At 36.9% G+C, this 13,199-nt stretch overlaps 1 long non-coding RNA gene across 1 annotated transcript in view; it reads right to left on the bottom strand.

Annotated features, from left to right (window-relative positions):
• The window catches only part of LOC118762271, a 17,852-nt gene extending 11,228 nt beyond the window's left edge, over nt 1-6,624 (bottom strand). The window contains exon 1 of the long non-coding RNA XR_004998025.1: nt 6,546-6,624. This is a non-coding gene — a long non-coding RNA (uncharacterized LOC118762271). The remainder of the gene's footprint in view (nt 1-6,545) is intronic.
• Between the last annotated feature and the right edge of the window lie 6,575 nt (nt 6,625-13,199).

Genomic DNA, 13,199 nt, shown 5'->3' on the forward strand with positions numbered 1-13,199 from the left:
GACATGCGGATACTTTACATGCATAATACCGTGTTTTGAGTTGTAGTACATGCAAGCTATTTTCTGAACTCGAGCAGTATAACTCGTGCATATCATATTATGATAAATAGCTTCACAGAGTTCGTTTTCATAAACCGGTAGATGTAGATGTACGACGTTATGTTATTGTAACGGAGAATGTAAATAGACGCGAGCTCGTTGGCACTTGTGTGTTTGTGTGGCTTATTGGATAAAAAAAAGCCAGAGCAGTGTCTCGCATGCTTCGGGTATTACTGGCGTCAAGGGGTTAAGTGCTTAACTTGTACTTATTTTATCGAACTCCGAAAGGATGAGAAGCAATGTCGATGTCTATGGTATCTGAACTCAGAACATAAAGATGAACGAAATGCCGCTAAATATTTTGCCCAAAATGCTAACGATTCTGTCAGCTCACCACCTTAGCCATTTATATATTATGAATGAATTTTTGAACAGGTATTTTAGTTGATGGAACAATTAAACTCGTCTTGTCGGATCTTTTCGGCTTGAACGGCAGTTTTTTCTAGCGGTGTCATATGAAATTGTCACCCATAATTATGACCCTAGTATCGATCTATTGCATTTCAATCTGTTTTAGGGTTATGGTTAGTTAGGGTTAGGGGTGGGGGAAGGGTATCTTTTTTTCTTCGCAAATGTAAATAAACCCAATCTGTTTCTTAAACGAGGGACATATTCATACGGCACAGAATGTTTTTACCTCAATGGACGTCAGTGATTGGTTGAAATTACAAAAATTGAAGAAAAAAAAAAGAAATATCTTACAAACTATAGAATTTTCTCAAGAAAGCCAAGAGAAAAAGATGTTTTATAAACACATACTACCAGTATACGAAGTTTAAAATTTTTTAGTTACCTAGAAGTTATGTTAAAAACTGCCGTTCAAACCGAAAAGATCCGTCTTGTCTAACAGAAATTTATTCACTTTCGTAACGTTTGTGTGTGTCTATGGATAACATTGAACACATTGTCCAGTGTATTCTGCTACGCTCTGCACCTATTTCTAAGTACCTGACTCAAAATGGCACCCAGTTCGATTTTACCTTTCTCTCATATAACTCAATAACATGTAAGTATCAGTAATTTTCTGTCCAGCAACTTAATCATCTATACACCATCCATCATCTATGAAAAGGCTAATTTTGTGCATAAGCATCAAATAGTCTTCATTTTGTTTGCTACATTTATTTCGGTAAATCAAAATTGGATATTTTGCAAGTTTTATTAAAACGGCAGCCGACCGTGTGATAGGATTAGTACACTGTGCAAAATAAAATAAGAAACATCATACAATAAACCTTCTAAATATATAACATTAATATTGTCTATATTAAATATTGTTTGTATTCCGCAATTTATTTAAATGTCTTCTTTTTCAATTGTTTGATTTTTATTGTTCATTTGAATCACACATTATTTTACTTAGCAAAATACAAAAATAAGGAAAGAAAAACAGAAATGTATTTATTTGCTTTTCTGACATTAGTTTGTGATTTCTTTATCCTTTATCAAAGGAGATAGAACATCTCTCTCTTTTTTTTTCTCTTTGTTGTCGTCTCTTCCCTCTCATGTACACTCCTCTTTCTATTTCCTCTCTGATTTCATTCCTGCTTCTTAGCTTCCTATTGTTGTCAGTTAACAGTTTAAGCATTTCTAACAGACAGAAAACCACATATTTTGTGAGCGGAAGAGGGAGGTGGTATAAAGTTGATTAAATCTACCGCAGTCCTCATCAAGCTCTTTGTCAGCCAACCGAGGAGTGAAGGGCAAAGTCGAGCCCTGTTGGATTTGAATTCAATACGTAAAGAAATGTAACAGACACAGCGAGTCATATTGGCCAAAATACTATTGATTCACATATCCATCCACTTTTTTAGATAACATATTAATTTCATATACATACATACATACTTTATAATTAGGGTTCAGCAAAGATTTGCTTCACCACATACCGAAGTTTAGAAATTGCAGTCAAAAAATCTTAGCTATTCCTTCTAATTTAAAAGGGACTCCCAGAAAAACCAAAGTACTTGAAAACAATCCACGCAGACAAAGGGGATTGTTTTCAAGTACTTTGGTTTTTCTGGGAGTCCCTTTTAAAGTAGAAGGAATAGCTAAGATTTTTTGACTGCTATTTCTAAACTTCGGTATATAGTGAAGCAAATCTTTGCTGAACCCTAATTATAAAGTATTACTTAAGCTTACCATGAAATGGTCTTTTTTATGCCGAATTCTACTTGGTAAAATTACTGATTACTTCTTAATTAATTAATTTTACCTTTGTTATTATATATATATATACATATATGAAATCATATCTTTGAAGACGAAATATGATGTTAGTCAAGACAAATGTCGCAATTTCTTCCCAAAGCCCACGTCCCTACATTATCGCACCAATGTCTTTCACTTTATATGCCACATCTCTGGAGTGAACTTCTGCTTAGAAGAGACTGCGATTTTTCTCATCAGCAAGCTAAAGTCTCGAAGGGACAAATATTGGTACTAACTCATGATTTTGTCGAAGAGCGACACTCAGCAAGGTGTACTTATTTGTGAGGTCCACAATATATTTTTTCCCATTAGTTGTATGTAATAGCCGTTTAATGGTCTTGAATCCTCGTATGGATTTTTAAAAGTTCGGTTTGTATCACATATCCAAGCATTGACCCATCTGTTACAATCTGCACAGGACATTGTCTTCTGGATGAGAAAATCATCTTTTGAGTTCATCATGGTATCGAAAATCATTCCCACGTTTAAAATATCGCCGAAGACTTTAATTTGAAGTTTGTCTTATGATGTCGAAAGATTCATATTTTGTGCGGCGAGGTAATCATTTATGTATATATTTCTTTACTACCCACAAGGGGTTAAACATAGAGGGGACAAATAAGGATAGATTAAGTCGATTACATCGACCCCAGTGCGTAACTGGTACTTAATTTATCGACCCCGAAAGGATGAAAGGCAAAGTCGACCTCGGCGGAATTTGAACTCAGAACGTAACAGCAGACGAAATACCGCTACGCATTTCGCCCGGCGTGCTAACGTTTCTGCCAGCTCGCCGCCTTATAATCATTTATGTATAGCCTTACATATTTTGCTGCAGCTGCAAAGGAGACCAGTAGCTTTTGTACAATATGTAAGAAATTAGGAATGTGTTCAAGATGATCTGAAAATTTTATATCAGTCTCATATATGAATGAATAGTGTGAGCATTGTTGAGGAGTAACTTGAAGACCTTAACTATATATTATATTTACCAATATTCCAAGGACAATAACAAAATGAAAGGACGTTAAATTATCGCCTTGAAGCATTCTTGTAACAACACGAAAAGTCTGTTACAGCATCGGCAATAAGAACAGTGGATTTCTATGTGTATTCTAATGGCATCATACAGCTGTTGTATCTCAAATATTTTTGTTCTGTTAACTGAATCGGAAACGTTTTTAAACTCCGCTGTTATTAATACTGCTTCTAGTATTAGAGAGTTAGTTCTTCAATGAATTATCAAATTGTTAATATCTCGTTCACTGTTGATCTACCAGGATGAAAACCATATTGATTTTTTCTTTAGAATTTCTACATTAATGGGTAAGAGATGATTTAATATTTTCCGTGTAGTTTCTTTTATCTTTTAACTTGTACTTGTTTCAGCTACTGTACTGCGGCCATACTGGAGCAATAAGTACTACTTATTTTATCAGTTTCTTTCGGCAAACTGCAAAGTTACGGAAACGTCGACTAACCCATACTGATTTTCAAGCGGTGGTGCGACACACACACACACACGCACACACACGCGCGCACACACACATGCACACATATATATATGCATATATAAAGATATAAATAAATATACATATCATGTGATCAACCAGACTATCGAATTTTGTTATACATTGCTCTTTACAATACTCCTTTGCATCGTTTTAGCTTTTGAATGTTGCCACTCCGCTCGCTGTGGAGGCACATGGCCTAGTGGTTAGAGCAGCGGACTTGCGGTCGAGTGACCACGCGTTCGAATCTCAGACCGGGCGATGTGTGTGTTTATGAGCGAAACACCTAAGCTCCACGCGGCTCCGGCAGAAGGTAATGGCGAACTTCTGCTGACTCTTTTGCCACAACTTTCTCTCACTGTTTCCTCCTGCATCTTGCAGCTCACCTGCGACGGACCGGCGTCCCATCCAGATGGGGAACCTATACGCCAAGGAAACCGGGAAACCGGCCCTTATGAGTCAGGCGTGGCTCGGGAAGGAAGAAGGAACTCCGCTGGCTAGGTGAGCAGGCCAACATTGCCCTTGATCAGTGGGCTAGTCCATCGTGAGATTACTCATTTACAGCTGAGTGGACTAGAGCAACGAATAATGAAGTGTTTTTCTCAAGAACACAACCTCACGCGCAGTCTGAGAATCGAAACCACAACCTCACGATCGTGAGTACAACACAACTAACCACTAGACGCATTTCCAAGTTGCCACGCAGTGCGACTGAATCTGAAACTACGTGGTTTGGAAGCAAACTATAGGCCTTCGTTTATACCAAGACAAAATATGTACATGATAACACTTCCGATCTCAGATAAGATCAGAAGCCATAAGAGTACTGCATCAAGTGGTAACCCCAGCATGGCCACAGTCTAATGACTGAAACAAGGCAAATCGGGATATATATATATATATATATATATATATATATATACTTGTTTTGACCATGGGATTGCACCTACGATATTCCTTTCCGAGGTACAAATTGTTTATAGAAGACCAGCAGTTGTTCATGCATACCAGCCTCCTCTCTCCACGCCACCGATGTTATCCAAGGGAAAGGCAAAGGCTGATACAGCTTGGCACCAGTGTCATCGCAACTCATTTCTAAAGCTGAGTGAACTGGAGCAACATGAAATAAAGTGTCTTGCTCGAGAACACAACACACAGGCCGGTCCGGGAATCGAGCTCAAAACCTCGTCGCTCTGAACACTGAGCCATGCGCCTTTTAAAGATAACACTTAGTCATCTGAAGCTGTTGAATATGTTCCACTATATATGGACATGCTTCTACATCATTCTACACGAGTTCTAATTTATTCGATATGATCTGGAGTCGTTCTGTTTATTTTTTGTATCAGAAAGTTCATTCTGTTGTGTCTGGGGAGAGTAATTTTCTTTTTGTGCCTTATAATGTAACACATTCACCGGTAAGATCTCCACTTATTTCTTATTTTTATTTTCCTAAAATTTTCGTTGCGTCTTGCAAGCTTTTCGATAGTCTTGACTCATAAAGAATCTTGCAAATCAAATCCAAAAAAGTTCATTCTGCTATCTTCTTTGTCTCAAAATACTCAACAAATGTTTTTATGTTCATAATTTCCGATGTTCAAATTTCTTTTCTAATTTTTCTCTTTGGTAAATCTAATCAGTATATATAATACGTTGTCATCAATGTATATCTAATACGCTCTATATATTAATTACTCGGCTTCACTATATTCCACTATTACTTTTATATTCAACTTACTGAGAAGTACCGTATATTCAACTTTAGCCTATTCAGTTATTATACTACATTCATTATTTCTTGATGTAAGCAGGACAAAAAAAAATTAAAAAACAGAAATAATTTCAAATTACAGATTGAAAATTCAAAAGACAAGATGTGTTGGTGTTTCCTCGTATCTATGCATGAAATATTGTTTTTCAGAAACTTTTGTAATGAGCGTTAATAATAATAGTTATTATGTACATGTATAGATTTTCCCATGAACATGTCAAATATATTGTAAATGTGCTGCTTTTGCATAAATAAAGCCTGCTACGGCTTGAAAACATTTAGACAATGCATGCAACCAGTTTGTTAGAACATGTACCTATGTACAAATATGCACACATTTTGGTAATTTTGAATTCCTATATACTCATTTACTTGTTTCAGTCATTTGACTGTGGCCATCCTGGAGCACCGCCTTTAGTCGAGCAAATTGACCCCAGGACTTATTCTTTGTAAGCCTAGTACTTATTCTATCGGACTGTTTTGCCAAACCGCTAAGTTACGGGGACGTAAACACACCAGCATCGGTTTCAAGTGATGTTGGTGGGGATAAACACAACACACAAACATACACACACACACACTATATATATATATATATATATATATACACATATATACGACGGGCGTCTTTCAGTTTCCATCTACCAAATCTACTCACAAGGCTCTGGTCGGCCCGAGGCTATAGTAGAAGACACTTGCCCAAGGTGCCACGCAGTGGGACTGAACCCGGAACTATGTGGTTCGTAAGCAAGCTACTTACCACACAGCCACTTTTACGCCTATATATGTACAACATTTGTGAAATTAGGCAGAGAATTTATAGTAGAAAATAACATAATGTAGAATAACGAGTAAATCACTGACGACGACATATCGTGCATATTAAAAGTAATAAAACCTCTATAATATTTTGGGAGTGATAAATATAATTTTCGTATTTTGTTATTTGGCACTTTTATTTACGTCCTCATACTCTCATCATTAGCAACTTTCATCATGTACATTTTTCAACAATACCTCCAATTGGAAAAATCGAACATTCATACATACAAACCGAAATATTGTAATTATCAGAAAGTCAAATAAAATATTCGCCGTCATTATTAACAATTCGGGTAGTCTAGTAATTATAAGAATAACGACACAAGCAAATACTTCGAATATTGTAGAAAAGAAGCAGTATTCATGGCAAATTGTGAGTGAATCGTCAATATGAAAAGGAACACCATGTTTGATGGAAAAGATGTATTTTTCTTGAGCAGTTGACCCAGTTTCGATCAAATACATTTGAATATCAACCCGGTTTTGCTTCTGTGCATTTACTATGCAGCAGGAACTACAGAGAGAATATGCATTGCATAAACATATGTGATTATATATAGATAGATAGATAGAGAAAGGGAGAGGTAACATATGCAAGTATATTATACATACATACGTTATGAGAAAAGTTTTCGAAAATTAATAAGTATGAATTATGTAACAGATGTATAAAAAATGTACATAAAGTGAAGCAAAGAAAGAAAGAAAGGGTTGTTGCTCATAATGAAAGTCAATCTTGTATTGAAATTAAACGATCTAAACTAAACAGAATATATATATATATATATATATATACAACTTATAAACAAGGGCAAAAGAAAATTATTTCTATGCCAATATGCTGATAACAGACTTTTTTAAATCGTTAATTTCCACATATTATTATATACTCACTACAGAAATACGTTGTGCTGAAATCGAGGAAAGTTAGCCATCAGGATTTTTTTTAAAAAGTTCGTTATGTCTATATTGAATCAATTTCGGAATTAATCTCATAATAGATTTTTCCTCGTCAGTAGAAAATACGAATAGAAATAAATGAAATACTTACATGCACCCATGGAAAAAAAAAAACGAAGCAAAAGTCATGAGTACACACAAGTACCCCAGATATATCTAAATATAAAATCCTTTGGTTAGCCTCAGCACACGTGTGAGAAAGGAAAATGGCTACCTGCTAGATTTTATAAAATCTCGATGCAATAGAATACAGGTTTGACCAGTATCGGATTTGAACATAGAAATATGTGTAATGATGATTAACATAGCCCAAGGCCACACAATATTTGAGAGGGGATTTATTTTAATAAGAATTACTGATGTAAATGCGATGTCTGAGATATCGAAAGTGTTAGTGAAGTGAGATGAAGCAGTTTGTGTTAGGAAACCAAATTTAATAAGAGACAGAAAAAAAACTAGGTTCGTTATAATCGTTTATACTTCTGCCTCCAAATATATTTTAGGAATACTTATTATTTAGATTAATTAAGGCGGTAGGTAGTCAGAATCATTAAGCGCGTCGGAAAATATGCTTACCGGCAGTTATTCTGGGTTTTCACGTTTTGAGTTCGAATTACACCATAGGTGATTTTACCTTTCATCCTTTCGGGGTCGATAAAATAAAGTAACAGTCAAGTTACTGGAGTCGTTGAAATCGACTAATCCTCTCCCTTAAAATTCATGGTCTTTGCTCACATTTGAAAGAAAATTTATTATTTTGATTAATAAGGTGGTTAGCAGGTAGATTCGTTATTATGCTAAATAACATGCTTTTCTGTATTCGTTCCGGGATTTTTACGTTCAAATCCCGCCACGGACGACTTTGTTTTGTTTTTTTTCGCTTCGGATTTTATAAAATAAGTACAAACTGAGCATCAAAATTACTGACCTTGTGCCAAAATTAGAAAGAATTATATAAATATATAAATTAAGACGGAGTGCTGGCAGAATAGTCAGTACGCTGGTTAAAATGTGTAGCGGCATTTCTTCTGGCTCCTTAAGTTCTGAGATTAATTTTACCATACATGCTTTCAGGATCGATAAAATCAAGTACTGGGGGCGACGTAATCTATTAACCGTTGATGTAAAAATTTGAAACAAATATGATTAAAAGAGGGACTTCATCATTATTACATGTCGAACGAATTATTCAACCCTCTTATTAATTTTTTTTTTTTTTTGTTCATGTGATGAAGATAGAAATTATTTTTATGAGTATTATTATATCTTGAAATGGCCAGATTGCCATAGCAAAGCGTTGCAAAGTATCAAGTTTTAACCGGATTAATTGCTGTACAGAAAAAAATATTCTTGTACCAATTTTACTAACAGAAAGCTTCTGCATTGTTTGAGGAATCCATTCTCGTTGTCTAGAATAAAAGAAAGTTGTGTCCTTAGACTTATCTGAATTCCTTTACACACTTTACACTTTTACTTGTTTCAGTCATTTGACTGTGGCCATCCTGGAACACCGCCTTTAGTCGAGCAAATCGACCCCAGGACTTATTCTTTGTAAGCCTAGTACTTAATTCTATCGGTCTCTTTTCCCGAACCGCTAAGTTACGGGAATGTAGACACCCCAGCATCGGTTGTCAAGCGATGTTGGCGGGGACAAACACAGACACACAAACGTATACACACACATACATATATATATATTACGACAGACTTCTTTCAGTTTCCGTCTACCAAATACACTCACAAGGCTTTGGTCGGCCCGAGGATATAGCAGAAAACACTTGCCCAAGGTGCCACGCAGTGGGACTAAACCCGGAACCATGTGGTTGGTAAGCAAGCTACTTACTACACAGCCACTCCTACGCCTATATAATTTTATATAAATCGCCATTTGTGAAATGAATATTGAGATAACACGCCTCCAAATTATTTTTATACGGAAGGGAAATATGGAATTTAAAATATAATAGCTAAGGAAATGTTTAAATAAGGAACAGATAATGAAAGAATAAGACAATGGAAGTTACAGAAACAGAATTGTATTAGAAAGATTAATTTCAAGTGAGGTAATATATATTTCCACTTCAACGTGGGGGATCTCTTTGAACAGATTTTTACTACGGTAGATACCATAAGAAAAGCTCTCATATGGGTTTTCGGTGCAAAATGTACGCTTGTGTATATCTCTAGCGGGAGTATAAATCACCACCAACTCCAGCGTGGAGGCGCAATGGCCCAGTGGTTAGGGCAGCGGACTCGAGATCGTAAGAACGCGGTTTCGATTCCCAGACCGGGCATTGTGAGTGTTTATTAAGCAAAAACACCCAAGCTCCACGAAGCCCCGGCAGGGAGGTGGTGGTGAACCCCGCTGTACTCTTTCACCACAACTTTCTCTCACTCTTTCTTCCTAATTCTGCCACAAAGCAGAGGAACCATGGTGTAACCCACTATGGTGTGGTAAACTTTCAGACCCTGATTGGAAGAAGAAGAAGAAGAAGAAGAAGCTACTGTACCTTCAATAACAACAGGCACCAGACATGCTGCAATCATACTTTGCAACGCTTCTTATTGGTTGGCTTGTACCCAGCCTAGAGGTAACTTACCATTTAACTTATCATGCAGCTGATGTCTCAGAATTGTTTACTCTTTAAACAAGTATGTTTCCTTACAACAACAAATACACATTTCTATAAATTTACCTAGTGGTTTGTTCGCCAATATTTCGGTAAGTTGCCGCAAGATATAGAAATAGTTTTCACAATGTATTTAATCAACGTCACGAAAAAATATACAGCTAGATTATCGTGTCAAAAGGAGAACATTTTCATTGATATTTCTTCATTGTGTTTTCTTTTTAAAAAGATCTGTTTCAATATATAATAGTGCCAGAGAGAGACGAATCATGAATGGGTTTTGGTTGTTTTCTCTATGAAACTCATGAAATTCAAAAATTAGTAGACGGGGAGGCGAAATTTTTGTAACCTTTATATTATTCTAAAAGGTAAAATCAAATGAAAATTAAAACTACGATCATAGATCTAAATCGGAAGTGTAACAGTTTGTCTTATAATCTATGATGTTACCAGGGTCCAGGCGTGGCTTTGTGGTAAAACGTTCGCTTCCAGGTTCAGTCCCATTGTCTGGCACCTTGGGAAAGTGTTCTTTTTTTTCTATGACAGCCCCGAGCCGGTCAAAACATCGTGAATGGATTTGGTAGATGGAAACTAAAAGAAAACGCCCGTAATATATGTGTGCGTGTGTGTGTGTATCCCCACAAACTGGTACTTGAGAACCGGTGTTTGTTTGTTTAAGTCCGCATAACTTAGCAGGTCGGCAAAAATATAACCGATATAATAAGTACGAGGCTTTGAAAATAAAGAAAAAATAAATAGTAGACCTGTCAAGTCGATGTTCGAGCAAGGCCGAAACAATTATAGGATAAAAGATAAAAGTCGATAATGTGAGAAGTAACATAAATCAATAAATAAATTACAATGTAGATTAACAACACAACCTGCCCTAAGTATTGACGTGGAAGGAAATATTTGACTATTCACCTCCATTCTCTAAGACTGTAAAAGGCGGCGAGCTGGCAGAACCGTTAGCACGCCGGGCGAAATGCGTACCCGTATTTCGTCTGCCGCTACGTTCTGAGTTCAAATTCCGCCGAGGTCCACTTTGCCTTTCATCCTTTCGGGGTCGATAAATTAAGTACCAGTTAAGCACTGGGGTCGATGTAATCGTCTTAATCCGTTTGTCTCTCCTTGTTTGTCCCCTCTATGTTTAGCCCCTTGTGGGTAATAAAGAAGCATCTATAAGACTGTAACACAATATTTGTTCTTGGGTAGTAACTGTTATTTCTTATTTGCTAATCCCTAGAAAGTATGAGAAATGGATATTTCCTTCAAACTTTGCTTTTGTTTCATTTATTCAAATCCCAAAGAAACCCTCTCAACACATGTCTACGATGCTCCCCACTACTCCTGCTCGAGATCAGAGATGCACATATCGTCAGCCACAAAGGGACATGCTCAAGTGGTTAAGGTCAAGCAACTGATAAGCAAATCTGTGGTATTGAGCAGAATATTTGCAGAATCGTTAGCATGCCGGGCGAAATGCGTATCCGTATTTCGTCTGCCGCTACGTTCTGAGTTCAAATTCCGCCGAGGTCGACTTTGCCTTTTATCCTTTCGGGGCCGATTAAATAAGTACCAGTTACGCACTGGGGGTCGATATAATCGACTTAATCCGTTTACCTGTCCATGTTTGTCCTCTCTGTGTTTAGCCCCTTGGGGGTAGTAAAGAAATAGGTATTTCGTCCGTCTTTACGTTCCTAGTTCAAATCCTGGTGAGGCCTACATTGTCTCTCATCCTTTCGGGATCGTTGAAAAAAGTACCAGTTGCGTACTGGGATCGATCTCATCGACTGGCTCTCTCCCCCAGAAAGATTTCTGGCCTTATGTCTAAAGTAGAAAAGTATCATTAGCACCCCAGGAAAATTGCTTAGCAGTATTTTTGACCTTGCCTTTCATCCTGGGATCGATATAATCGACTTAATCCCTTTGTCTGTCCTTGTTCGTCCTCTCTGTGTTTAGCTCCTTGTGGGTAGTAAAGAAATAGGTATTCCGTCCGTCTTTACGTTCTGAGTGCAAATCCCGCCGAGGTCTATTTTGCCGTTCATACTTTAGGGGTCGATGAAAAAAGTACCAGTTGAACACTGGGGTCGATATAATCAATTTAGTCCTTCCCCACAAATTTCAGGCTTTGTTCCTATATTATTGCTTTTGTTATTATTGTTTTACTATTTGGCAATTCAAAAGACAAATACCATTTCAGACGAATTTCCGAAACACTCCCTCAAAACTGAAAACGTATCAAAGAGATACCATTTGACAAGTAACTACTACTACTACTACTACTACTGCTGCTGCTTCTGCTGCTGCTGCTGCTGCTGCTGCTCGCGTACTATACTCTCTGCATGACGCTTTTGCGATTATATTCTTGAAATAGCAACCCTCTTCACTTTTCTTGCTTTCTAATTTTTTAATTCCTGAAACTTTCTTTGCAGTTTCGGTTCTCTTCAATTGTATGCAATTGACAATGTTATGATAGCGTACGGTTTGTTTCATTTTTAAGTTGGTTTGAGTAATTCTTTACCAATTTTTTTTCTCCCTTTTCTCATATATGTTCTTTTGTTGAAAAGAGCATTACAAGTAGGTTCATATATTGTAACATACTTATGGTCCTTTCAATGTACGTTTTCAATATGTGTGTGTGTGTGTGTGTGTGTGTTGGCGTGTGTGTACTTCGCTTGTTGAGTGTGCATGCAAGTGTATATGGCTGCATGTGTTGGATTTGTGTGCGTTTGGCTACATGTATGTAAATAAGCATGTATGAAGAAACGGCAAGAGAGAAAGAAAGAGAGAGACAGATTCAGGGAAAGAGGGAGATGCAGAGACAGAGAAATGAAATGAGAGGTGGTAATAGCGTTAGTACAAAGTTTTGAATTGTCGTTTTTTTGCCCTCGCGCACGTATTGAAGCAATTTTTTTTCTTCCTTTGTCGCAATTTGTACTGAAGTTAAATACACAAATACGAACACATACATATTTATTACACGCACATACATAGACATATTTATTACACGCACATACATAGACAACTTTCTCTTCTCACCCCACCTCCCCCTCTCTCTCTCTTTCTCTCTGTTTTTCGCAGTATTCTTTTATTCTTTTATTTGTTTCAGTCATTTTTACTACGGCCATGCTGGAGCACCGCCTCAAAGTTTTTTTTCTTAGTCGAAGAAATCGACCCAAAGCCTTATTCTTT

This window comes from Octopus sinensis, linkage group LG2 (genome assembly GCF_006345805.1).
Source record: "Octopus sinensis linkage group LG2, ASM634580v1, whole genome shotgun sequence".
In the NCBI taxonomy this organism is placed as follows: Eukaryota; Metazoa; Mollusca; class Cephalopoda; order Octopoda; family Octopodidae; genus Octopus; species Octopus sinensis.